Source organism: Dermochelys coriacea, chromosome 6 (assembly GCF_009764565.3).
Source record: "Dermochelys coriacea isolate rDerCor1 chromosome 6, rDerCor1.pri.v4, whole genome shotgun sequence".
Taxonomy (NCBI): domain Eukaryota; kingdom Metazoa; phylum Chordata; order Testudines; family Dermochelyidae; genus Dermochelys; species Dermochelys coriacea.
Genome location: NC_050073.1, coordinates 56,732,269 through 56,758,849, shown reverse-complemented (window position 1 = coordinate 56,758,849; position 26,581 = coordinate 56,732,269). Strand labels below are relative to the sequence as shown.

The 26,581-nt window shown below is 44.5% G+C and overlaps 1 protein-coding gene across 6 annotated transcripts in view; it reads right to left on the bottom strand.

Annotated features, from left to right (window-relative positions):
* FUT8 (fucosyltransferase 8) overlaps positions 1-26,581 on the bottom strand; it is a 303,904-nt gene that overhangs the window by 205,457 nt on the left and 71,866 nt on the right. For all 6 annotated transcript variants that reach the window (XM_038407244.2, XM_043516319.1, XM_043516317.1 and 3 more), the window contains one exon: positions 14,748-14,849. The gene's annotated coding sequence lies outside the window, so the exon portion shown is untranslated. The remainder of the gene's footprint in view (positions 1-14,747; positions 14,850-26,581) is intronic.

Genomic DNA, 26,581 nt, shown 5'->3' with positions numbered 1-26,581 from the left:
CTTAATTTTTGAAAGTCAGCCCTTTTGAAATCAAAAACCCTAGTCGCAGATTAATTTTTCTTTATCCTTCCGTTCAGTTTGAACTGAATTAGCGCATGATCACTTGAAGCAAGGTTGTCCCCTACAACCATTTCTTCTATGAGGTCCTCGCTACTCACCAAATTAAATCTAAAATGGCATCCCCTCTAGTCAGTTCAGCAACTACTTGATGAAGGAATCCATCAGCTATCGCATCTAGGAAAATCTGAGCCCTATTATTACTAGCACAAGTCCTCCAGTCTATATCTGGGAAGTTAAAGTCTCCCATGATCACGTAGTTTCCATTAGTATTTATTTTATTGAAAACATTAAAGAGGGTTCTATCCATAACCAAATTAGATCCCGGCGGTCTATAGCACACCCCAAGCACCATCACAGGGGAGGCTCTAGTAGTTTTCTTCCCCCATGCGATTTTTGCCCAGACAGACTGTCTTATCCATTCCATCGCTTCTTATTTCTTTACATTCTACCTCATCATTGATATACAATGCTACTCCACCACCTTTGCCTTTATTTCTGTCTTTCCTAAACAGCATATAACCCTTCAATACCTGTAGTCCAGTCATGACTACTATTCCACCATGTTTCTGTTATCCCTAGAATATCTGGTTTCACTTCCTGCACCAGTAGCTCTAGTTCCTCCATTTTGTTACCTAGGCTCCTCTCACTGATGTACAAACATCTTAAATTTTGCTGTTTGGCCTTGCTCACATTCTTTACCTGATTAGGCACGGACATTCTACAGGCAGTATGACCTGTTAGACTGGTATCCACACTGCCCTTCCTCCTTATGTCCGTTCTTCTACCCCCGCAGCATAATGCGTGGTGAAAGTGTGAACAGATGACCAAGTTGCAGCCCTGAAAATGTCATTGATGGCTACATGACTTAAAGTAGACAACACTGCTTGTGCCCTTATAGAGTGCGCTAAAATGCATTAAGGGGAAGGAACTTTAATGATATCATAGCACTGATGAATGCAGGAAGAGATCCTCTATGAGGAGACCAGTTGTCTTCTCATCTTCTCAGCAATGGAGACAAATAGCCTGCTTAGATGTTACTGATTTGTTAGAGGTAGCTGGAGGCAGGAAGGAGGAGGAGGTGGTGGTCTCTGATTCTTATGGTGCATCCTAGAGATTAGTTCAGCTACCTTGGCAAATAGTACGTCCCTAGTGGACCTAAGGATGGAAATGCTTTCTCTCAAGGGCTGGAGAGTAAATGCCTAGTGATTTAAAGATTGCCCTAGAATCTTTAGCAGAATGCAAGGCTTTATCTGTTTTCTCAGGGAATAAGTTTACGTCTTCAAAGGGAAAATATTCAATTGTTTGTTGGATTTAGCCAGAATGGCAGATGATTGCTGTGATGCTGGCAGACCAAGTACCAGCTCATGCCCAAGTCCCCAGGTCTCATTTGAACACTAACAAATACATAGCTGGAATCAGTCTGGCTCACTGTGTGTTAGTATCGTTAAAATAGGTATTAGAATTATAAGAATGAGTTTAGTATTTAGACTGCTGAAGGTTTGTGAGCTGCTGTTTGCATTAATCTCACTTATAACCTCTGTATCTCATGTTGTAAGGTAATATTTGGGTGGTTGTATTGCGAGCCCATGTGACTGTTAATCACCAGACAGGAGAGAGACATAAATTAGTGTGAAGTGCTCATCTTCATCAGAAGGTATTATGTCCTTCTCAACAGCAAAAGTCCACTGACACCAGACGAACTATTGTGGGACGTCGAAGAGGGCAGAAGATTGTTGTTCCGCTCTCCCCACCACTCATGAAGATGATGTGAATCATGCAAGTGGATTCCTCCCATCAGCTGAGCTTACAACTCAGAGCACAAGGCAGGAAAGGGATTAAAAAAAAAATCCTAACAAGAAGGAACTGGTCATCTCTGTGCTGCTTGGACTCTGGGGGGTAAAAAGTTTTCTAGGCATAAGCAAGAGATCCCCATCTGCTTAGCATGAGTTACTCCTAAAGGACATATAGAGCTTGCTTACTATACAAGTCCTATTATCTTTTGAAATTTAAGATTGTAGTTCATTTGTGTGTATATATATGTTTACCTGCTTTAACCTTGTCAATAACTCGTTTCCTTTTCCTATTTAATAAATTTTCATATAGTTTATTATAGGATAGGCTACAAGCATTGTCTTTGGTGTGAGATCTAAGGTACAATTGACCTGGGGTTAGCGACTGGTCCTTTGGGACTGGAAGTAACCTGAATATTGCCATGGTTCTTGGTGTAAGGGACCATCTATCACAAAGGTATGCTCACCTGGGTGGAGAAGCAGATCGGCGTATCCAAGGAGAGTATCTGTAACTCCTTGTTTAGCCAGTTATAGAATCCAAGGCATTTACACACTTAATAATTGGTTGCTGAAATCTAAGTATAGAATTCACAACCAAGTTGGGGTTTGTGCCCTGGTTCCTAACAGCCTGTCCTGAGGTTGGCATTCACACTCTTGAAGCATTACAACTGCAGCCAAGAAGCACAACACATACTGACTGCCATTACCCTTACCTGAACTGCTGAATGCACCTCATCTTGCTTGCTGAGGAAGTATCCGAGCGTGTGTTTGCTGGGAGGGCAGGGAGAGAGCCTGAGTGAGTGTCTGATTGGCTGCTAGCCTGCAGGGGGCGGGCATTAGGGTGTCTGTGTGTTTGCGTCAGGGAAGCCTGGCTGTTTAAAAATAGCCAGAGCCTCGCGAACCAGCTGAGCGGCAGCGAACCAGCGGAGCAGCGGGGACAGCAGAGCAGCTCACAGCAGGAGTTTGCCTGGGACTGGTAAGTATCCGAGTGTGTGTGTTTGCTTGCTGAGGAAGTATCCGAGCGTGTGTTTGCTGGGAGGGCAGGGAGAGAGCCTGAGTGAGTGTCCGATTGGCTGCTAGCCTGCAGGGGGCGGGCATTAGGGTGTCTGTGTGTTTGCGTCAGGGAAGCCTGGCTGTTTAAAAATAGCCAGAGCCTCGCGAACCCGCTGAGCGGCAGCGAACCAGCTGAGCAGCGGGGACAGCAGAGCAGCTCACAGCAGGAGTTTGCCTGGGACTGGTAAGTATCCGAGTGTGTGTGTTTGCTTGCTGAGGAAGTATCCGAGCGTGTGTTTGCTGGGAGGGCAGGGAGAGAGCCTGAGTGAGTGTCCGATTGGCTGCTAGCCTGCAGGGGGCGGGCATTAGGGTGTCTGTGTGTTTGCGTCAGGGAAGCCTGGCTGTTTAAAAATAGCCAGAGCCTCGCGAACCCGCTGAGCGGCAGCGAACCAGCTGAGCAGCGGGGACAGCAGAGCAGCTCACAGCAGGAGTTTGCCTGGGAGTTCGCCTGGAGTGAGCCCAGTGAGGCTTACATCTTGCCAACGTCTCTGAGGAAGCTCATAGTAGGTAGGTGATATGGAAGGGGGGGGTTCAGCTGTTGTGACCTGCACTGGATGTGCCATGTTTGTCTTTCTTCCACAGGACAGAAGCGACTTTGTCTGTACAAAGTGCAAGCTGGTCTCCATATTGGAAGAGAAGATTGAAGGTCTGGAGCAACAGGTAACGACCCTGCGTTGTATACGAGAGACTGAGGATTTTCTGGACCAAACTCAGGATAGCCTTCTAGGGGCACAAAGCTCTAAAGATATAGAGCAGGTTGCACAGAGGAACCAAGAGGCCAGTGAAGAAGCTTGGCAACATGTGACCTCCAGAAGAGGTAAGCGGAATGTCCGGGTTCCAGTAACACAGACACAGGTAACTAACCGCTTTCATGTTCTCTCCACAGGTACCATTGCGGAGAGTGGACCAGATGATAGGTCTGGGGGGAGAAAGCGGAAGGAGACTCCGCTGGTTGGGAGGCATGAGATGCGATGTCCTGAGGTTGGGGGTTCCACGACCACCACTCCCAAGAGGAGAAGGCGGGTGGTGGTGGTCGGGGACTCTCTCCTCCGGGGGACTGAGTCATCTATCTGCCGCCCTGACCGGGAAAACCGAGAAGTCTGCTGCTTGCCAGGGGCTAAGATTCGTGATGTGACGGAGAGACTGCCGAGACTCATCAAGCCCTCGGATCGCTACCCCTTCCTGCTTCTCCACGTGGGCACCAATGATACTGCCAAGAATGACCTTGAGCGGATCACTGCGGACTACGTGGCTCTGGGAAGAAGGATAAAGGAGTTGGAGGCGCAAGTGGTGTTCTCGTCCATCCTCCCCGTGGAAGGAAAAGGCCTGGGTAGGGACCGTCGAATCGTGGAGGTCAACGAATGGCTACGCAGGTGGTGTCGGAGAGAAGGCTTTGGATTCTTTGACCATGGGATGGTGTTCCATGAAGGAGGAGTGCTGGGCAGAGACGGGCTCCAAGTTACGAACAGAGGGAAGAACATCTTTGCCAGCAGGCTGGCTAATCTAGTGAGGAGGGCTTTAAACTAGGTTCACCGGGGGAAGGAGACCAAAGCCCTGAGGTAAGTGGGAAAGCGGGATACCGGGAGGAAGCACAGGCAGGAATGTCTGAGAGGGGAGGGCTCCTGCCTCATACTGGGAATGAGGGGCGATCAACAGGTTATCTCAAGTGCTTATATACAAATGCACAAAGCCTTGGAAACAAGCAGGGAGAACTGGAGGTCCTGGTGATGTCAAGGAATTATGACGTGATTGGAATAACAGAGACTTGGTGGGATAACTCACATGACTGGAGTACAGTCATGGATGGTTATAAACTGTTCAGGAAGGACAGGCAGGGCAGAAAAGGTGGGGGAGTAGCACTGTATGTAAGGGAGCAGTATGACTGCTCAGAGCTCCGGTACGAAACTGTGGAAAAACCTGAGTGTCTCTGGATTAAGTTTAGAAGTGTGTGCAACAAGAGTGATGTCATGGTGGGAGTCTGCTATAGACCACCGGACCAGGGGGATGAGGTGGATGAGGCTTTCTTCCGGCAACTCACGGAAGCTACTAGATCGCATGCCCTGATTCTCATGGGTGACTTTAATTTTCCTGATATCTGCTGGGAGAGCAATACAGCGGTGCATAGACAATCCAGGAAGTTTTTGGAAAGCGTAGGGGACAATTTCCTGGTGCAAGTGCTAGGGGAGCCAACTAGGGGGAGCGCTTTTCTTGACCTGCTGCTCACAAACCGGGTAGAATTAGTGGGGAAAGCAAAAGTGGATGGGAATCTGGGAGGCAGTGACCATGAGTTGGTTGAGTTCAGGATCCTGACGCAGGGAAGAAAGGTAAGCAGCAGGATACGGACCCTGGACTTCAGGAAAGCAGACTTTGACTCCCTCAGGGAACAGATGGCCAGGATCCCCTGGGGGACTAACATGAAAGGGAAGGGAGTCCAGGAGAGCTGGCTGTATTTCAAGGAATCCCTGTTGAGGTTACAGGGACAAACCATCCCGATGAGTCGAAAGAATAGTAAATATGGCAGGCGACCAGCTTGGCTTAATGGTGAAATCCTAGCGGATCTTAAACATAAAAAAGAAGCTTACAAGAAGTGGAAGGTTGGACATATGACCAGGGAAGAGTATAAAAATATTGCTCGGGCATGTAGGAAAGATATCAGGAGGGCCAAATCGCACCTGGAGCTGCAGCTAGCAAGAGATGTCAAGAGTAACAAGAAGGGTTTCTTCAGGTATGTTGGCAACAAGAAGAAAGCCAAGGAAAGTGTGGGCCCCTTACTGAATGAGGGAGGCAAGCTAGTGACAGAGGATGTGGAAAAAGCTAATGTACTCAATGCTTTTTTTGCCTCTGTTTTCACTAACAAGGTCAGCTCCCAGACTGCTGTGCTGGGCAACACAAAATGGGGAAGAGATGGCCAGCCCTCTGTAGAGATAGAGGTGGTTAGGGACTATTTAGAAAAGCTGGACGTGCACAAGTCCATGGGGCCGGACGAATTGCATCCGAGAGTGCTGAAGGAATTGGCGGCTGTGATTGCAGAGCCCTTGGCCATTATCTTTGAAAACTCGTGGCGAACGGGGGAAGTCCCGGATGACTGGAAAAAGGCTAATGTAGTGCCCATCTTTAAAAAAGGGAAGAAGGAGGATCCTGGGAACTACAGGCCAGTCAGCCTCACCTCAGTCCCTGGAAAAATCATGGAGCAGGTCCTCAAAGAATCAATCCTGAAGCACTTAGAGGAGAGGAAAGTGATCAGGAACAGTCAGCATGGATTCACCAAGGGAAGGTCATGCCTGACTAATCTAATCGCCTTTTATGATGAGATTACTGGTTCTGTGGATGAAGGGAAAGCAGTGGATGTATTGTTTCTTGACTTTAGCAAAGCTTTTGACACGGTCTCCCACAGCATTCTTGTCAGCAAGTTAAGGAAGTATGGGCTGGATGAATGCACTATAAGGTGGGTAGAAAGCTGGCTAGATTGTCGGGCTCAACGGGTAGTGATCAATGGCTCCATGTCTAGTTGGCAGCCGGTGTCAAGTGGAGTGCCCCAGGGGTCGGTCCTGGGGCCCGTTTTGTTCAATATCTTCATAAATGATCTGGAGGATGGTGTGGATTGCACTCTCAGCAAATTTGCGGATGATACTAAACTGGGAGGAGTGGTAGATACGCTGGAGGGGAGGGATAGGATACAGAAGGACCTAGACAAATTGGAAGATTGGGCCAAAAGAAATCTAATGAGGTTCAATAAGGATAAGTGCAGGGTCCTGCACTTAGGATGGAAGAATCCAATGCACCGCTACAGACTAGGGACCGAATGGCTCGGCAGCAGTTCTGCGGAAAAGGACCTAGGGGTGACAGTGGACGAGAAGCTGGATATGAGTCAGCAGTGTGCCCTTGTTGCCAAGAAGGCCAATGGCATTTTGGGATGTATAAGTAGGGGCATAGCGAGCAGATCGAGGGACGTGATCGTTCCCCTCTATTCGACACTGGTGAGGCCTCATCTGGAGTACTGTGTCCAGTTTTGGGCCCCACACTACAGGAAGGATGTGGATAAATTGGAAAGAGTACAACGAAGGGCAACGAAAATGATTAGGGGTCTAGAGCACATGACTTATGAGGAGAGGCTGAGGGAGCTGGGATTGTTTAGTCTGCAGAAGAGAAGAATGAGGGGGGATTTGATAGCTGCTTTCAACTACCTGAAAGGGGGTTTCAAAGAGGATGGCTCTAGACTGTTCTCAATGGTAGCAGATGACAGAACGAGGAGTAATGGTCTCAAGTTGCAATGGGGGAGGTTTAGATTGGATATTAGGAAAAACTTTTTCACTAAGAGGGTGGTGAAACACTGGAATGCGTTACCTAGGGAGGTGGTAGAATCTCCTTCCTTAGAGGTTTTTAAGGTCAGGCTTGACAAAGCCCTGGCTGGGATGATTTAACTGGGACTTGGTCCTGCTTTGAGCAGGGGGTTGGACTAGATGACCTTCTGGGGTCCCTTCCAACCCTGATATTCTATGATTCTATGATTCTATGATTCATCTAAACCAGCCTATAAGGACAATCTTGCTTCCCAGCAGCTTTCCACTCACAAGTGCTGTGTACTTCTCCTTAGAATCATCTAGCAACTTGTCTATACATTTCAACAATCATAACGAACTACGAGAGCATGATGATTTGGAATTCTAAACTGCAATCCTGGTAACAAATAACCTTTCTCCAAAACAAATCCAATTTTTTCTATCTTTGTCGCTGGCAGTAGATTTAGATCGCCCTGTCTCACCTTTTCATTCACAGCTATCACTACCAAAGAGATCCCTGCTGCACTGTATGTTTCAGGTGTTATTGGTACCAACAGAGTAAGATGTATCGTAGAGGAAGTTGACATCATAGAAGATACCAGCAATGTCTCAATGGTACCACATGAGGTGTCAACAACACTATAATGCTAGAATGGAGTACCAGGAAGTGCGTAGCAGGAGCTCCAATCTCTATGCTGGTCTTCTAGTGTGAGACCTAGCCCTCAAAGATGAGGAGGGTTTCTTCTGGTTACAAGAGGTTCAAATGTTAGACTTCTGATGCTGTTTGCAAGGTACCAGAGACAGAGAATAATGTCTTCTCTCCCGTTCTCTCCACCCAAAGTTAGGAAAAGATTCTCTAAAGACAGAATGGGAAAGAGTGTGAAAAGCACACATATGCTCCCAGTACCAACCATGGTCAGTGAGAAGGAACTGGGGGGGGGGGTCAGTGCGGCACCACTTTTCATACCCCTGACTAGCACCATGAATGCACAGGGGTGGGTGTGCCACACTGTCCCAAAAGGTACTGCTATGAGAAAAAGAACTCCAGCTTCAGTGCACTGGTGTGCACACATCTGAAATGGAATGGACACTTGAAGATGAATAATTGACTCTGGATAAATAGATACTGAAACAGAGAAGTGTATTTACATTTATATATTTCCATTATAAATTAAGTACTGTAGAAACACTAAAATTCTAATATATTTCAACCATTTATAACATTATATGAATGTTTCTTATTATTTCTGTTCAAACAGCTGTGAATGTCAGCTTGTGAACTGCATCTCAGCAGATGTGCAGTTCCATATACAATGTACATCACAAACAAAATGTACATATTCCAATGTGACCTTCACACAGGCTTATGCCACTATTCACACTTTGCTTTTGAAGCCACAAACCATCATTAATAATCCTGCCTCCCACCTAGAAAGCAGGGAAGCAGCACTTTTGAAACAAATTGATTCTGTATGATAGATTAAACAACAGGATGTGCTCAGATAACAAGCACTGGGACAAGTATGTACATATACATGTACACTCACTCTACATGAGAAAGTACCAAAAATCCCCAACTGCTGGAGATGGGACACTAGATAGGGAGGGCTCTGAGTTACTACAGAGAATTCTTTCCCAGTTATCTGCCTGGTGGGTCTTGCCCACATCCTCAGGGACTCACTGATCACTATTCGCCTTTCTCAGTAGCATGGGGCATGGTTTAAACTAGTGTAAATGGTGAATTCTTTGTAACTTGAAGTCTTTAAGCCAGAAGTGGGCAAACTACGACCCATGAGCCACATCCGGCCAGTGAGACTGTCCTGCCCGGCCCCTGAGCTCCTGGCCTGGGAGGCTAGTCCCCAGCCCCTCCCCCACTGTCCCCCCTCCCCCAGAGCCACAATGCCACACGGGCAGCGGGGCTGCGCGCTCATGCAGGGCAGTGCTGCAGCGTGTCTGGCTCAGGTTGGGCGGTGGAGCAGCCAGACATGCTGCTTTGAGTGGCATGGTAAGGGGGCCAAGGGGTTGAATAAGGGGTAGGGGGTCCCGGGGGCAGTCAGGAAACAGGGAGCGGTTGGATGGGACAGAGGTTCTGGGACGGTCAGGGGACGGGGAACAGGGGGCAGTTGGATGGGGGTGGGGTCCCGGGAAGGGGCAGTCAGGGGACAAGGAGCAGGGGGAGTTGGATGAGTCGGGGGTTCTGAGGGGGGCAGTCAGGGGTGAGAAATGGGAGGGGGTCGATAGGGGGCAGGAGCCAGGCCATTTGGGGAGACACAGCTTTCCCTATCTGCCCCTCCATACAGTTTTGCACCCCAATGTGGCCCTTGGGCCAAAAAAAGTTTGCCCACCCCTGCTTTAAACCATGATTTGAGGACTTCAATAACTCAGCCAGAGGTGAGGGGTCTATCACATAAGTATGCGGGTAAGGTTCTATGGACTGCAACATGCAGGAGATCAGACTAGATGATCACGACGGTCCCTTTTAACTTTAAAGTCTATGTGCTCAGATGATTAGCAGTGAGACAAACATTTCATCCACTATATGTAAGACAACTTAGTCCTTCAGTGTTCAAAGGAATTATTTCCCCTACTCTCTCCCTTAATATAGACCCTGATCCTTCAATTGACTCCATGTAAGCACAAGAGCCTCTCAGAGAGTCAGTTGCAGGACTGGTACCAAATTGTCCTCAAAGATGAACAACATACCGCCTGTACTATATATCTGTATTTGTACTTGGTACAAACTATGAGTCTTCAATCTACTCGCAACAACATTCTGCTTCCCTCTCTTATATGAAATCAGATCACTTTGGAGGGGTGACAAGGATTCACTTTTCATCATGCATTTGTCTGCATCTGTGTAAATTATCTCAAACTCAGTATTTTTGTCATTTAGTAAAATTAACTAAGCACATAATAAGACAGACTGAAAAGTAACACTGCATTTTCATTCATTACTGGTTAGCCCATTTTCTGGTCATATTATGAAAAGGGGTAGGGAGGGAAATGAACCCCAAATCATTTTGAAAATATTCAGGTCAAACAAATGAGGGAAAAATGTACCCCTCTGGTTAAAATTTCAGTAATAACAAACCATGTATTTGAAATCCCTCAGAACAAAGATTAAAGGACACAATCATAGTACTTTGGGCTGAAAATTTAGGTTTGTTTAATGTAGTTTTTGTTACAAACAAAAAGTCTACTAATAGAAACTTCTTTTATAATTGTAATGAAAACACTTTGTAGTTTGGATTTACACATTCCTCTGCACTGTCTGAAATCCAAACATCCCAACAGTATGGTAACATGAGAACCAGAGAGTGAAATTTAGTAAAGAGCATCAGTGGTGAAATGATAAACATATTTTTTAAAATCCTCATACTCTGGATATGTCTATACTATGAAATTAGGTTAAATTTATACAAGTCGATTTTTAGGAAGCTATTTTATACAGTCGATTGTGTGTGTCCACACTAAGTCAGCGGAGTGCGTCCACAGTACTGTAGCTAGCATCAACTTTCATAGCATTGCATGGTGAGTAGCTATCCCACAGTTCCTGCAGTTTCCGTTAACCACTGGAATTCTGGGTTGAGCTCACAATGCCTGATGGGGCAAAAACATTGTCATGGGTGGTTTTGGGTACCTGTCGTCAGTCGCCCCTCCCTCCGTGAAAGCAATGGCAGACAATTGTTTCGCGCCTTTTTTCTGTGCAGGCACCATACTGCTGCCAGCAGACAGTGCAGTAGGCCTGGTAACCATCATCATCCACCGCTTCCGCTGCAACTCTGCTCTCCTGGTGCCATGAATCCACCTCACAGGTCTTCTCGTCGTTCTGTATAAATATCTATTCTCATGGCATCTGTCGTCAGCCACCTTTTCCGCTGCAACTCTGCTCTCCTGCAGACGCCATACCACGGCAAGCATGGAGCCCGCTCAGCTCACCACTGATGTTGTGAATTGTAAACACCTCATGCATTATCTTGCAGTACGTGCAGAACCTGCAAAAGCAGGCGAGGAGGAGATGACAGCGCGATCACGATAGTGATGAGGACATGGACAAACTTCTCTCAAAACACAGGCCCTGGCAATTTGGACATCATGGTGGTAATGGGGCAGGTTCATGCTGTGTAACGCCTATTTTAGGCCTGGAAAACAAGCGCAGACTGGTGGGACCCCATAGTGTTGCAGGTATGGGATGATTCCCAGTGGCCACAAAACTTTCGCGTGCGTAAGGGCACTGTCATGGAACTTTGTGACTTGCTTTCCCCTGCCCTGAAGCGCAAGAATACCAAGATGAGAGCAGCCCTCACAGTTCATAAGCGAGTGGTGATAGCCCTCTGGAAGCCTGCAACGCCAGACACCTACCAATCAGTCGAAGTCAATTTGGAGTGGATAAATCTACTGTGGGGGCTGCTGTGATCCAAGTAGACAACACAATCACTGAGCTGCTGCTATCAAGGGTAGTGACTCTGGGAAATGTGCAGGTCATAGTGGATGGCTTTGCTGCAATGGGGTTCCTCATCCATGGTGGGGCAACAGATGGAACGTATATCCCTATCTTGGGACCGGACCACCTTGGCAACCAGTGCATAAATTGCAAGGGGTACTTTTCAATGATATTGCAAGCACTGTTGGATTACAAGGGACATTTCACCGACATCAACATGGGATGGCTGGGAAAAGTGCATGACGCTCGCATCTTCAGGAACTCTGGTCTGTTTGAACAGCTGCAGAAAGGAACTTACTTCCCAGAGCAGAAAATTACTGTTGGGGATGTTGAAATGCCTATAGTTATCCTTGGGGATCCAGCCTACCCTTAATGCCATGGATCATAAAGCCATACACAGGCACCCTGGACAGTAGTAAGGAGCAGTTCAACTATAGGCTGAGCAAGTGCAGAATGGTGGTAGAATGTGCATTTAGACATTTAAAAGCTCGCTGGCACAGTTTACTGACTCGATTAGACCTTAGCGAAACCAATATTCCCATTGTTATTGCTGCTTACTGTGTGCTCCACAATATCTGAGAGAGTAAGTGGGAGATGTTTATGACAAGGTGGGAGGTTGAGGCAAATTGCCTGGTGGCCGATTACGTGCAGCCAGACGCCAGGGCGATTAGAAGACTACAGTTGGGAGCTCTGCACATCAGAAAAGCTTTGAAAACCAGTTTCATGACTGACCAGACTATGGTGTGACAGTTCTGTTTGTTTCTCCTTGACGAAAACCCACCCCCTTGGTTCACTCTACTTCCCTATAAGCCAACCAACCTTCCCCCTTTGATCACTGCTTTCAGAGGCAATAAAGTCATTATTGTGTCAAAATCATGCATTCTTTATTAATTCAGCACACAAATAGGGGGAAAACTCGCAAGGTAGCCCGGAAGGGGTGGTGGATTAGGGGAAGAGGGAAGGACAAGGCCACACTACAGTTCAAAACTTATTGAATGCCAGCCTTCTGTTGCTTGCACAATCCTCTGGGATGGAGTGGCTGGGTGCCCGTAGCCTCCCCCACCCCACATTCTTGGGCATCTGGATGAGGAGGATATGGAACTTGGAGAGGAGGGCAAGCAGTTATATAGGGGCTGCAGCAGCAGTCTGTGCTCCTGCTGCCTTTCCTGCAGCTCCACCAGATGCCTGGGCATGTCAGTTTGCTCCCCCATTAGGCTCAGCATTGCATCCTGCCTCCTCTCAGCATGCTCCTCCCATCGCATTCATTTAACGCTTTCCTGAACTTTGCCATTGTTTGCCTCCACACATTCTGCTGAGCTCTTTCAGTGCGGGAGGACTGCATGTGGCTAGTATCAGGGAAGATCCCTCTCAGCCAAACACGAACAGCTCAGCATGAACGGCCTCTCCCCACCGCGTGGCAAAAGCTTTTAGAGTACCTCCAAGAGAGCTTCATGGAGATGTCCCTGGAGGATTTCCACTCCATCTCCAGACACATTAAGAGACTTCTCCAGTAGCTATACTGGCCGCAAATGCATCCCAAGTCTTCACGGCAAATTAATCATTAAACACGCTTGCTTTTAAACCCTGTATTATATTTACAAGGGTACACTCACCAGAGGTGCCTTCTCCAGCTTCATGGTCCGGAAGCCCGCCTTGGGAGGGTTGGGAATGTATTGGCTCCAGGACGATGAACAGTTCCTGGCTGTCGGGGAGAAAGGATTTTCTGCTTGCCTGCTGTGCGCTATCCTCAACCTCCTCCTCATCTTCCTCATCCACAAAATCCTCATTCCTGTTGCGTGAGAATCCCCCCTTACAGGTGTCCACAGACAGTGGTGGGGTAGTGGTAGGGGTCCCCCCTAGAATTGCATGCAGCTCATCATAGAAGCAGCATGCATTGGGCTCTCATCCGGAGTGACCGTTTGCATCCTTTGTTTTTTGGTAGGCTTGCCTCAGCTCCTTAACTTTCACATGGCTCTACTGTGTGTCCCTGTTGTAGCCTCTGTCCATCATGCCGTTGGAGATTTTGGCAAATATATTGGCGTTTTTTGGAACGGAGTTCTGCCTGCATGGATTCTTCTCCCCATACAGCAATCAGATCTAGTACCTCCCATTCGGTCCATGCTGGAGCTCTTTTGCGATTCTGGGACTCCATGGTCACCTCTGCTGATGAGCTCTGCATGGTCACCTGTGCTGATCAGCTCACCAAGCTGGCCAAACAGGAAATGAAATGCAAAAGTTCCCGGGGCTTTTCCTGTCTACTTGGCCAGTGCATCTGAGTTGAGAGTGCTGTCCAGAGCAATCACAATGGAGCACTCTGGGATAGCTCCCAGAGGCCAATACAGTCGAATTGCATCCACACTACCCCAAATTCAACCCAGCGAGGTCGATTTTAGCGCTAAACCCCTCGCCAGGGAGGAAATTGATTTTAAGAGCCCTTTAAGTCGACAAAACAGGGTTGGTAGTGTGGATGGGTGCAGAGTTAAATCGACCTAATGCTGCTAAATTAGACCTAAACTTGTATTGTAGACCAGGGCTCAGATTAAAGTGAACACTTTGTTGTGTGTTGGGTTGAACCTTATTGTTATGAGTTTGCCATAACTACCATTTTACATTCAGGATGAATGTAAAGAGGTGATTGAAACAGCTGCCATCAAATGGAAAAATCAATTATTCTTCAGTCACTTCTACCCACAACACCCCAAATCTGGCCAGCCACTTCAGTCAAAAAGGGTAACAATATTTTTAGACATCCTGAACTCAAGACAATTCTCCACTGACTTGCACCTTATGCAGTCACTTAAACTTGTAAAAAGTGAGTGTAAAATACAGCAATGAGTATTTTGGTAGTGTTTTATACTCTCCTTGCACTCTATTTGCAGATGTGTAAATGATTACACTAGGTGTAGGAAAACAGTAGAGAATCAGACCCACTGTATTTCAATTTGCAGCCGATATCTGAATGAATAATCCTCAAAAGCTTGTTATTCAAAATTATGAAGAGAACACGCATGATCAAACATAGTAATTTTATACAGTTGACAAAACACTGCCAAAGGTTTAATATTTAAAATCAGAATATGTAAGAGTATAATGAAAGTAGATCTCAATTATGGTACCAACCTATGTCTTTTTTCTTCTATGGAAGGTAACGAAGATTTTTTTCTACTTGAAGCTGGATCATGTGTATCTGCTTCTCTCCTTGGATTTTACAAAGACAGTGACCTGAAACAAAACAGTAATAGCTTGAATATACAACCTATGAAAACATTTCCACTAAGGGCCTGATTTTCAGAAGCACCAACAACTCCAACTGAAGTGAAAATGAGCTGTAGATGCTCAGGATCTCTGAAAGCCAGGCCCATAGTTTCTTTAGTGTAATAAATTACATATTTTTTCATCTTAAGTGCTCAACTATACCACGTAAATCTTTATAAGACTATTAGTAGAAGAAGCATCATCTGTGTGAAGTAGGAACTGACCTCTCACCACATATTTCAATTGTTTGCAAAGGTAGAAAGTTCACCACCTCAGTTATCTTCAGAAAACACATAACTTTGTGAGAACGATTAACCTGTAATTAGAAATCTAAAGAGAAGCAACAAAGCCTGGTGATAAGTGTTCAGTTCCTTCACTTCCTCTAACCTGTAGCTCACTGGGTCAAATGGGAATGCTTATTGCTGTAGCTATCTACCTTCATCTACACCCCAATATCAACGCCATTACATCACCAGCACCATCACTAGCAGGCAGAGAAGCAGACTGTCTACTTCTTCCACAGCATTTACCTTCACGCTTCAGCATACAATACATCCATTATAGCATTTTGCCATAGTTGTTCTGTCACTTTCACTGCACAAAGTACAAAGTGAAAGTACAATAAATTCCTCTAGTATAGCAACTGCTTTGCCCTATGATTATCATTAGTCTTCAGAAGTCTAGTTGTCGATGAATGTCAGCACTAATGTACCAAGAATTAAAAATGAGTTAAGCTTTCTAACAGAAAAGGTCAAAAGAAATTGACAGTTTCATAATTCTTTTTCCTACAAAGACATTACAAAGTAATACTTGTATATACTAATTGGGACTATTTCATGGCTATCACAGTCATGGATTACATAAGTTTTATGCTCTTTAAAAAAAACCTGATGACTTGACATTTTTGGAGTTTTCCATATATGTAGGTAGATGTGACAATAACAACATGAACCAATCTAAATAAGAAATTTGAGTACTTCCAATTTAAAGGTTCATAGATTTTTAAGGCCAGAAGTGATGCAGCTCACCAACGTGGTATACAGAGGTAACAGTTCCCTACTTCTGCTAAGTGTTCCCCTGCGTCTACATCCAAGGATCATGTTAGTCCTTTTTGCCATGGCATCGTGCACTGGGATCTCATCTTCACTTTGTTATCAACAGTGATCCCCAAATCCTTTTCAGAGTCACAGTTTCCAAGGTACAGTCCTTGCCTTGTAAGTATGGATTGCATTCTTTGTTCCTCAATGTATGATCTTGTATTTGCAAAAGGACTGTTTCTAAGTACAAGTTCATAGTAAAAATAGGGTGTTTTTGCACAATAAATAATAGTCTCAGTTAGCAACTGTTGCTGGATAATAGTGTTCTGTAGACAAAAGAGAACATGTGAATCTTAAGGTGATCTGACAGAGAGCACAATGGTGTTTTAAAATGGATAATGGACAGGGAGTTCTTCCCTGTATACATAAGGGATGGTATGGAAGAAAGTGCAAAAATATTTTTGAGAGTAGACTAACAGGTGGTAAAGACACACATTGCTGGCAAAAGCAAAGAGAGCAGTTGTCAACACAATAATTAGAGCAGCCACATAGAGCTCATAAATCTTGAAAGTAAAGCAAAGAAGCTTGTGTTTGATATGGTGGAGAAGACAGAGCTAGTAGAGGGATGAAAACAACATATGATTGGTAAGAACGAGCCAAAATGATCTTAGCAGAAGCAATTTCAAGGAATTTTTGTGGTGTGGTCAATGTTGCAGTAGTAAAGGCCAGAGGGCTATATCAAAGATACTCACATTATGGGCCTGAGTGACCGGAAAGATGATGATGATGTGATTGAGGCAGTGATTCAGAAACCTGGGAGAGCTTGTGAGGAAAAGATCAAAACTCAGTTTTGGCCATGTTAAGTATAAGTTAATGTCTGGTCATCCATGAAGAGATGTCTGAAAGAAAGGCTGCAACCCATATTGGAAAAAGGGAGACAAGTTCAGAGTGCAGAGGTAAACGTGAAAGTCATCAGTGTAAGATGTATGCAGTGTTGTCGTAGTCATGTCAGTCCCAGGATATTAGAGAGACAAAGTGGATGAGGTAATATCTTTTATTGGACCAACTTCTGTTGGTGAGAGAGACAAGCTGATGAGTTACACAGAGCCCTTCCTCTCCCACCTTGTCTCATCAATGTAAGATGATTTTCAATGCCATGCAAGACCATCCAGTGATAAGATGTAAAGCAAGGTGTCAAACATATTGCCCAAAAGCCGGATCCCTCCTCTATTACCCTTTCTTTCAGCCTGCAGCTGCCTCAGCAATTTATAAAGATATCCATCCTGCAGCTGCCTCTCTACTATAGCTCAGAGGGCCTGAGAAGGACCCAGAGCAGGAGGAGCTGAGGAAGGAGCTCATGTCTGGCTGGGCACAGGTAGCTGAACCCCTTCCCCACCACACCACCACCAGACTTCAGTTCCCTCCTCCTGCCTCCTCTGTATTGCCATGAAGGAGTGAGCTCCTTCTACCTTACCAAGCATCCCAGCATCAGACTGGCAGACCGCTCCCCTTAATCTGCCACTGATGTCAATCTTTACTATCTATTACTCCATTTCTCCAATAAGTACTTTTGCACTTCCCAGCCTCCTATTCCCACCCACTTCCTGTTGCTGCCAAATTCTGAAGGACCAGGCTCAGGGTAACAACTACTTCCAACCTCTGCTGGTAAACAGAAATCTAATGGAGAGAATCCTCTAAGACAGTGGGGGGATAAGAGGGCGAAGGAGAGATGAGACACTCCCCAAAGAGAAAGAAAGTGGGGCAGACAGAAGAGGCGAGCAGAATGTTTTTTTTATTCTTGTATATTAACATTAACTTCATTGTCATAACAGTCCAGGATATATTTATGGACTTACAACTTTTTAAATAAAGCATCTTCTCTCGCTTACACATACTATAATTTTGTCAGCTAAATGAATTAAACATTTAACAGAATATTTTTGCTTTCCTTTGGAAACAAGAGAGACCTGTGTATAGTAATTTGTATTTTCCACATGGCCTCTTTACAAACTTTCTTAATATTTATGTTCAGTTTCTTAAGGTCTTGTCTGAAAAATCCAGAGAGTCATGAATGGAATTCAAGTTAGTTATCTAATTTTAAGATAAATGTCTGAACTAATCTTGCCTAGATATTTATGGGTGACTCAAGAGAGAAACCAAATATTTCAAATCAGGAACCCAATTATCCCATTAACTTATAAACAAAGTTTTAGTGTTTATCCTGTCACTTAACCTTCAAAAACTACAAAAATACAAAAGAAAGAAAAACTTATCCTGTTTCTTACCAGGCAGCCTAGTAGTACAGACACTTCTTTTTGTGCAATGGGGAGGTCATGACACATCGCAGCATTATTTGAAGGCATATCCCACTCTAGTTTCAATTTTATTTTTTAAAAGGTGATATATAATTGATTTGGTTTAAACAGAATCTTTAACGTTACCAAAACCATACAAGAGAGACCTTGGTAAAAGTTAGAGTCCTGGTGCTAGAGTAAAACAATGCCATACTGCCAACCAGGGAAACAAATACTGGAGCAAGTTACCTTCTGTTTTGGGGTATTTAGGTTAAATAATATCTAACTCTTAAAAACAAATACTGAATTGAAAACAAATGTTTTTACAAAAATCTGACAAAAACATTTTGTGTGTCATTACGACATAGTTCAGACTTTTAAAAATGTGTACCACAAATGAGTTAGACTTGCAATAATGTGATGAGAAACTGTACCTGCAACAAACAGAAACAATTGCTAGATAAAATAGCAATATGTCAAAACTGATTTTCACAGTACACACTAAAATCATAATCAAAAGCTTGTGATTTCCTCAGGGTGTATTTTGTTTTTTTGTTCTAAATCATAGGTTAAAGGCACACTGTCAAGCATAAAACAAATTAATTCAGAACACAGATTAGTCATTTCTCTTTCACCAGCCTCAATCCTGAAAATATTACTTGAGGCATATGCCAAAAGACAGTGTTGTACTCCTTTCCTAAACTGTTCAAAAAGGCTTTCACGTACCACACTGAAGAACAGAAGTCATCAATGTAAACTATATTCTCCACTGGCTAAACATTGTGCATAAGAATTAATGTTAAAACATCTTTTTTTGTTTAAAACATTACATAACCCAGGGAGATCCCAAAAATCTCATTATGTACAAATTTGACTTTTTACAATCTGCAATTCTCACATTACAGAGACCTAAAACATGATGAGAATCAAAATGTGAATGTTTTTAAAAGACCAATTAGTAACTGATCAAAGGGAGAGGTTACTCTTCTTGTGCAGAAAATGGAGTTCTTCAAGATGTGTCCCTCTATGGGTGTTCCACTTCAGGTGCGCACGTGCCGCTGCACCTTTGAGCAAAGATTTTTGCCAGATTTTACCCAGACTATAAAGGGTTGTGCAGACAAACCATCCTCAGTTCCTTCTCTACTGCAAAGTCCCACAGAGGAAACTCTGATGCAGAGGGAAAGGCGGATGGGAGCTAAGCACCCATAGGGACTTACATCTCGAAGAATTCCAATTACTGCACAGGGTGGGTAATCTCTCCTTCATCAAGTTATGTTCTTTTTGGTGCTCTACTACATGTAACTCACTGATGGGCAGATCCCCTGGGAGAATAACATGAGGGGGAAAAGGAGTCCTGGAGAGCTGGCTATATTTTAAAGAATCCTTATTGAGGTTACAGGGACAAAGCATCCCTATGTGTAGAGAGAATAGTAAAAATGGCAGGCGACCAACTTGGCTTAACAGTGAAATCCTTGCTGATCTTAAACACAAAAAAGAAGCTTACAAGTAGTGGAAGATTGGACAATTACCAGGGAGGAGTACAAAAATATTGCTCAGGCATGCAGGAGTGAAATCAGGGAGGCCAAATCACACTTGGAGTTCCAGTTAGCAAAAGATGTTAAGAGTAACAAGAAGGGTTTCTTCAGGTATGTTAGCAACAAGAAGAAAGTCAAGGAAAGTGTGGGCCCCTTACTGAATGAGGGAGGCAACCTAGTGACAGAGGATGTGGAAAAAGCTAATGTACTCAATGCTTTTTTTGCCTCTGTCTTCACGAACAGAGTCAGCTCCCAGACTACTGAACTGGGCAGCACAACATGGGGAGAAAAGTGGTTCGGAACTATTTAGAAAAGCTGGACGAGCACAAGTCCATGGGGCCAGATGTGCTGCATCCGAGAGTGCTAAAGGAGTTGGCAGATACGATTGCAGAGCCATTGGCCATGATCTTTGAAAACTCATGGTGATCGGGGAAGGTCCCAAAAGACTGGAAAAAGGTTAACGTAGTGCCCGTCTTTAACAAAAAAGAGAAGGAGGAAGATCCGGGGAACTACAGGCAAGTCAGCCTCACCCAATCCTTGGAAAAATCATGGAGCAAGTCCTCAAGCAATCAATTCTGAAGCACTGACAGGAGAGGAAAGGGATCGGGAACAGTCAGCATGGATTCACCAAGGGCCTGACTAATCTAATTATCTTCTATGACAAGATAACTGGCTCTGTGGATGAGGGGAAAGAAGTGGACATGTTACCCCTTGACTTTAGCAAAACTTTTGATACGGTCTCCCACAGTATTCTTGCCAGTAAGTTAAAGAAGTATGGGCTGAATGAATGGACTATAAGGTGGACAGAAAGCTGGCTAGATCGTCGGGCTCTACAGGTAGTGATCAATGGTTCCATGTCTAGTTGGCAGCTGGTATCAAGCGGAGTCCCCAAGGGTCGGTCCTCAGGCCAGTTTTGTTCAATATCTTCATTAATGATCTGGAGGATGGCATGGACTGCACCCTCAGTAAGTTTTCAGATGACACTAAATTGGGTGGAGTGGTAGAGATGCTGCAGGGTAGGGATAGGATACAGAAGGATCTAGACAAATTAGAAGACTGGGCCAAAATAAATCCGATGAGGTTCAACAAGGACAAGTGCAGAATTCTGCACTTAAGATGGAAGAATCCCAGGCACTGCTACAGATTAGGGACCAAATGACTAGGCAGCAGTTCTGCAGAAAAGGACCTAGGGGTTACAGTGGACGAGAAGCTAGATAAGAGTGAACATTGTGCCCTTGTTGCCAAGAAGGCTTACGGCATTTTGGGCTGTATAAGTAGTGGCATTGCCAGCAGATCAAGGGACGTGATCATTCCCCTCTATTCAAAATTGGTGAGGCCTCATCTGGAATACTATGTCCTGTTTTGAGCCCCACACTACAAGGAGGATGTGGAAAAATTGGCAAGTGTCCAGTGGAGGGCAAGAAAAATGATTAGGGGACTGGAACACATGATTTATGAGGAGATGCTGAGGGTACTGGGATTGTTTAGTCTGCGGAAGAGAAGAATGAGGGGCGATTTTATAGCTGCTTTCAACTACCTGAAAGAAAAGGGAAAGGTTCCAAAGAGGATGGATCTAAACTGTTCTCAGTGGTACCAGATGACAGAACAAGGAGTAATGGTCTCAAGTTGCAGTGGGGGAGGTTTAGGTTGGATATTAGGAAAAACTTTTTCAGAAGGAGGGTGTGAAGCACTGGAATGTGTTACCTAGGGAGGTGGTGGAATCTCCTTTCCTTTGAGGTTTTTAATGTCATGCTTGACAAAGCCCTGGCTAGGATGATTTAGTTGGGGATTGGTCCTGCTTTGAGCAGGGGGTTGGACTAGATGACCTCCTAAGGTCCCTTCCAACCCTGATATTCTATGATTCTATGATAACTATTATTTAACATTCCCTACTTCACCTTTGTTGAACAGGAAGTCTCTATCCCCAAGAATCATGAAGGAGCCAGTTCTGAAGTTGCAGAACTTGCAATCCAAAATGCAGTAACCAACCAGCATCCTGAGACAACAGATGGTGACTGACTGGAAGTCTCAGCAGCAGATAAAACTCAAGACCCCAATATTGTTGGTGGGTATGCATAAAAGAGTCCCTTTGCCTAGTGACTGAGGATCTAAACCCCTCTAGAACACAATTTCTTGCATTTTTTGTTGGCAATCGTTGCAAAGAGGTCCACCTCCAAGTTAGGAATATGAATATGCTGTTGAGTACTTGTGAGTCCAGCTCCCATTTGTCATTTTGAAGAACTACCTTCTGAGGTCATCAACTGTGGTATTCTGTATATCAGGGAGATAAGAAGCTGAGATGACCTCGTTGGCTATCCACCAATTCCAGAGTTTTATTGTTTCGACACAAAGTGAGGGGGAACATACCCTGCCCTGGTGACTGATGTAAAACATGTAGGTCACATTGTTTGTCATCATCTTGTTCAATTTGGCTCTGATCAGAGGAAGTCAATTCAAGCATTACTGTCTGTACTTTACTTTAGAAGACTGATGTGAAGAAGTCACTAATGGGATGATAATTTGCTCAGGATTGTGAGACACCCCAGATGCACCTCCCATCCCAAGAGAAATGCATCTGATGTTATGGTGATGGAAGGTAGATCTTGAATAAATGAGACTCCTACACAGATCTCTGGGTCCTTCCATCAGATGACTGATTGCAGAAAGCAGTCACCTGTTTGTCCAGATAGTGCTTGTTCAGTATATAGACTGTCCTGAGCCATTCTAGAGGCATCAGAGATGTAACCTGGTATGCTGAGTTACCAAAAACACAAACTGCCATGTCCCCAATAGCTAGCGAGAATTTCTTGCTGAGGCTTGAAGACTGAGCTGAATCCTTGAGATGAAAGTCTTTAGGTGGAAAAATCTGCCCATAGATAGGTAAGCCCTAGCTGTCACCACATCCAGAGAACTCCACTCCTATGAACTTCATTCGCTGTACTGTCATCAAAGTGGACTTCTCAAGATTGTATTGGAGGCCTAAACTGTGGAGTGGCAATCCTTTTGTTTGTACTGCTGACAATGCCTCTTGATAAGATCAACATCTAGGCAACTAATCATTGAGTTAGGGAAGATGTAGAAGACAGGAAGATGTTGTGACGTTACACCCCATATTCCTCACAGAAATTTGTTATGATATGAATATGGCATGACTAAGATATGTTTTATGCAACAGGGGTCATAAGAGGTATCATTGAAAAGATTATGATCTACTGAATGTGTTTATCCAATTTGTATGCATGTATCATTTTTGTATCTGAAGCTAGAAATATTGACCATCCGTATTATCCGTATTTCAAATGTACTACTTGGGTGACACCCACAACTAGCCCTTCAGGTACAACAACTGAAGAGCCAGACAGGGCTGATGGCCCATCAGCCAAGACAATGGACTGTGAAAGAGCTTAGTCTTCCTGTGTACATTCCAAACAGCCTGTGAGAAATGGCTGTAGAGACACGTGATTGAGTCACCTGTTACTGGACCCCACCTTGGAATGCCAATGTTTTTCCACTGGAAGACAAAGGGTTCCCACCATATACAAAAGCTATATAAGACAGGGGAGTGACATCATCGTTCTCCTCTGCCTCCCCACCCAAAGAAACACTGGGAAACACCTGGAAACAAGAACTGAACTGGGGGGGGAGGGGAGAAGAGCCGAGGTGTATAGCCTGTGAATAATAATACCTGAAGCTTCAGGCTTTCAAGAATCTTTGCATCCTGCATGAAACAACATTTAGGGTGAGAAATTACTATTTGTCGCCATTTTCTTTAGTGTATTAAGTTAATCTGCGTGTTTTGTATTATTTGCTTTGTTCTGTTTGCTATCTCTTATAATCACTTAAAATCTGCCTTTGTAGTTAATAGATTTGTTTTGGTTTTTATTAAACTCAGTTTGTGCAATTTCTAACTGGGGGGACAAGAAGTTGTGCATCTCTCTTCACATTGAGGGAAAGGGCGAATTTTTATGAGTTTGTGCTGTGCAGATCTTTCTATATTGAGCAAGACTGTATTATTTCCGGTTTAGTCCATGAAAGGAGTGAATCCTCTCACAGAGAGCTGACTTCAATCTGTCTCTGCAGCTGAATATGGCAGTGTGTGTGTGCGCGCACGCGTGGGCTGCAAGAGGCTGGAGAGTCTAATTCAGCTAAACAGGGAGAGGGAATCCAGGCTGGTGGAGCAGGAAAGGCTCAGTGAAACCCCAGTACTTCAGGTGGCATCCCAGAAGGAGGAGTCTAACCAGTCACAGACATATCTTCAGATGATGTGGGTGGGCGACTAAGACCACCATGATCTTTGAGAATACTCTTGAGGCTGAGGAGAGGCTGAAAGGGAATATGCTGTATAGGTTGTGGTTGACTCTGAAGCAAAGAAACCTCTTGTGAGGGGGATGAATCATGACATGAAAATTGGCATCTTAAAGGTCAAGAGTCACAAACCAATCCCCTGAATATAGGAAAGGAATTACTGCTGCAAGGGTCACCTTCCTGAATTTCTGTTGTTTCACATAGTTGTTCAAATATCTGAGATCTAATACTGGCCTCCATCCCCCGTTCTTTTTGGAAACCAGAAAGTACACAGAATAAAATCCTTTCCCAATGTGCTGAACTGGAATTGCTTCTGTAGTTTCTAAGCATAGAACTCAGGTGACCTTCTCTCTCACCAACTGATCATGAGATGGTTTCCTAAAAAGGGATAGGCCAGAGAGGTGGGATGGAAATGAAATGGATGGAGTAACCGGACATTATGACCTCCAAAATCCACCTGTTGGATGTTATGGTCTCCCAGGCAGGTTGGAATTGGGTAGGTAGTATCAAAAGGAGGCGAGCAAAAGGATGGTACAGTGCTAGAGTAAATCCCTGTGGATCAAGTGGTGCTGGGATTATGTGGATAGCTGAAATGAAGCATCTGTGGCAGTAGCTAGCCTCTTTTTGGAATATCTTGGTCTCTTGGCTGGAAGTTCAGGTGGTCTACAGAAAGTAGAGAAGTGTGCTAGGGGAGATCTCTGTGATATTTGAGACTTGCTAAATTTTCTTTTATTCATAGGTGTATAGATCCCAAGGAATCTAAGTGTTGTCATCAAATCCTTTAACTTGTGAAGGACATTGTACACAGAGTCCAAAAATAACTTGTGACAATCAAAAAGAAGGTCCTTTATAGTAGATTTTACCTCCATAGGGAAGACAGACAGCTGGAAGCAAGATGCTCATTACATCATAATCATGGTGGATATGGACTGGTCTGTAGTATCAGCCGCATCTAAGGATATCTGTAAAGAAGTCTTTGCCAAGAACTGACCTTCATATATGATGGCCTTAAATTGGTTCACAGTGCTCCTGCAGCAAATATTCAATAAAGGTGTTAAATTTGGTACAATTGAGGTAATCATATTTTGACATGGACACCTAATGATTTGTTATCCTGAACTGTAATGTTGCAGACCAATAGCTTTTGTGACTGAAATGATTAAGACACTTCTGGGCCTTGTTGTGCTGCCTTCTGCATTCATTAACTGCATCCACAACCAAGGAATTCAGTGCTGAATGTAAGAATAAAAATTCCAAATCCTTGGCTGGGACACATTTTTATGGGCATACTTGCATGTAGGGGATGTTGTGCCAGGAGCTTCCCAGATCACCTTGGCTAGCTCTAGAAGAGCCTCATTAAACCAAAGTGCTACACATGTTGACACTGAGGCATGTAAGAAGTCCAGGAATTTATGATGGCAGTCCTGTACTTCCTTAAGAGGAATCTGAAGCATATCTGCAATTCACCTCTTAGAACTGCTGAAAGCAATCCATGAAGGAAGGTGGTGAGGGCACTGCAGCCTCTTCTAGAGATGAGAAAATATTCGTGTGAGATGTTACCTGCATGTCAGCCCTTCCCTCTTTCTCTTCAAAATATCCTTTATTGGTTCTGGTTGCTGAGGAAGGAGAGAGGCATGGGAGAACAAGACTGTCTATGCTCCCTGCAAGACAGACTTGGGGCCCTTAAAAATTATTGGTGATATAGGGCCTATGGACCCTAATAAGTCCACTGAGGCATAGGAGAAGGTAGCCACTGTTGGTCATCCCAGCTGGTCGAAGATGGAGGTAGTTTATCCTCCCTTCTCTCTGTATGTGGAGAAGAGGAATGTCTCCTCGAACAAACAGGATACACTAGAACAAAGAGCTGAGAGTCAGAATCAGAGTACTCTTGCACATATTAATATAATGGACATGATAACTGCTCTCCCTGGATGGCGGAAGTCAGAGAAGTAGAGTCTCAATTAAAAATTAGTAGTTGGTGACCCAAAAGATCTTGGTACCAAGAGGTGCAGAGTCCCAGTAAATGATGGAGACTCTAGCTCACTAGAAACTAAGAGGTCTCCAGTATCTGAACTCCTGTGGTACCAGAGGAATGCTGAAGATTGGTATAAGTATCAAGGTAGGTGCCTGACTAGTCTGCATCAAAGAATGAGCATGCACAGACAGTCAGATGTAACAGTCCTGGGTGCCAAAGTAGGTACCAAGGGTACCAAAAGAGTCTGATAACACTTATCTCCTGCTTGCATAGACATGACCACCAGAAGCAGAGGAGGTATTCGGTAGAGGCATGACCCTTAGAAGCAGCCTTCGGCATCTTTACAGTACTGGAAACACTTGGCACCTCAACAGGACTCCTCTTGCGGCCACAGGTCTCCAGTGACCAAGACTTCTTTGAAAAAGATCTAACATTTCTGTCCCTCTTGTCATTACCCATTGACTCAGAGTGCGAGACTCTCAGTACCTCTAACATAGACACAGGCACCATGACCCTGGAAGCTTTTGGTGACTGGGACCTAGGATAGCAGCTG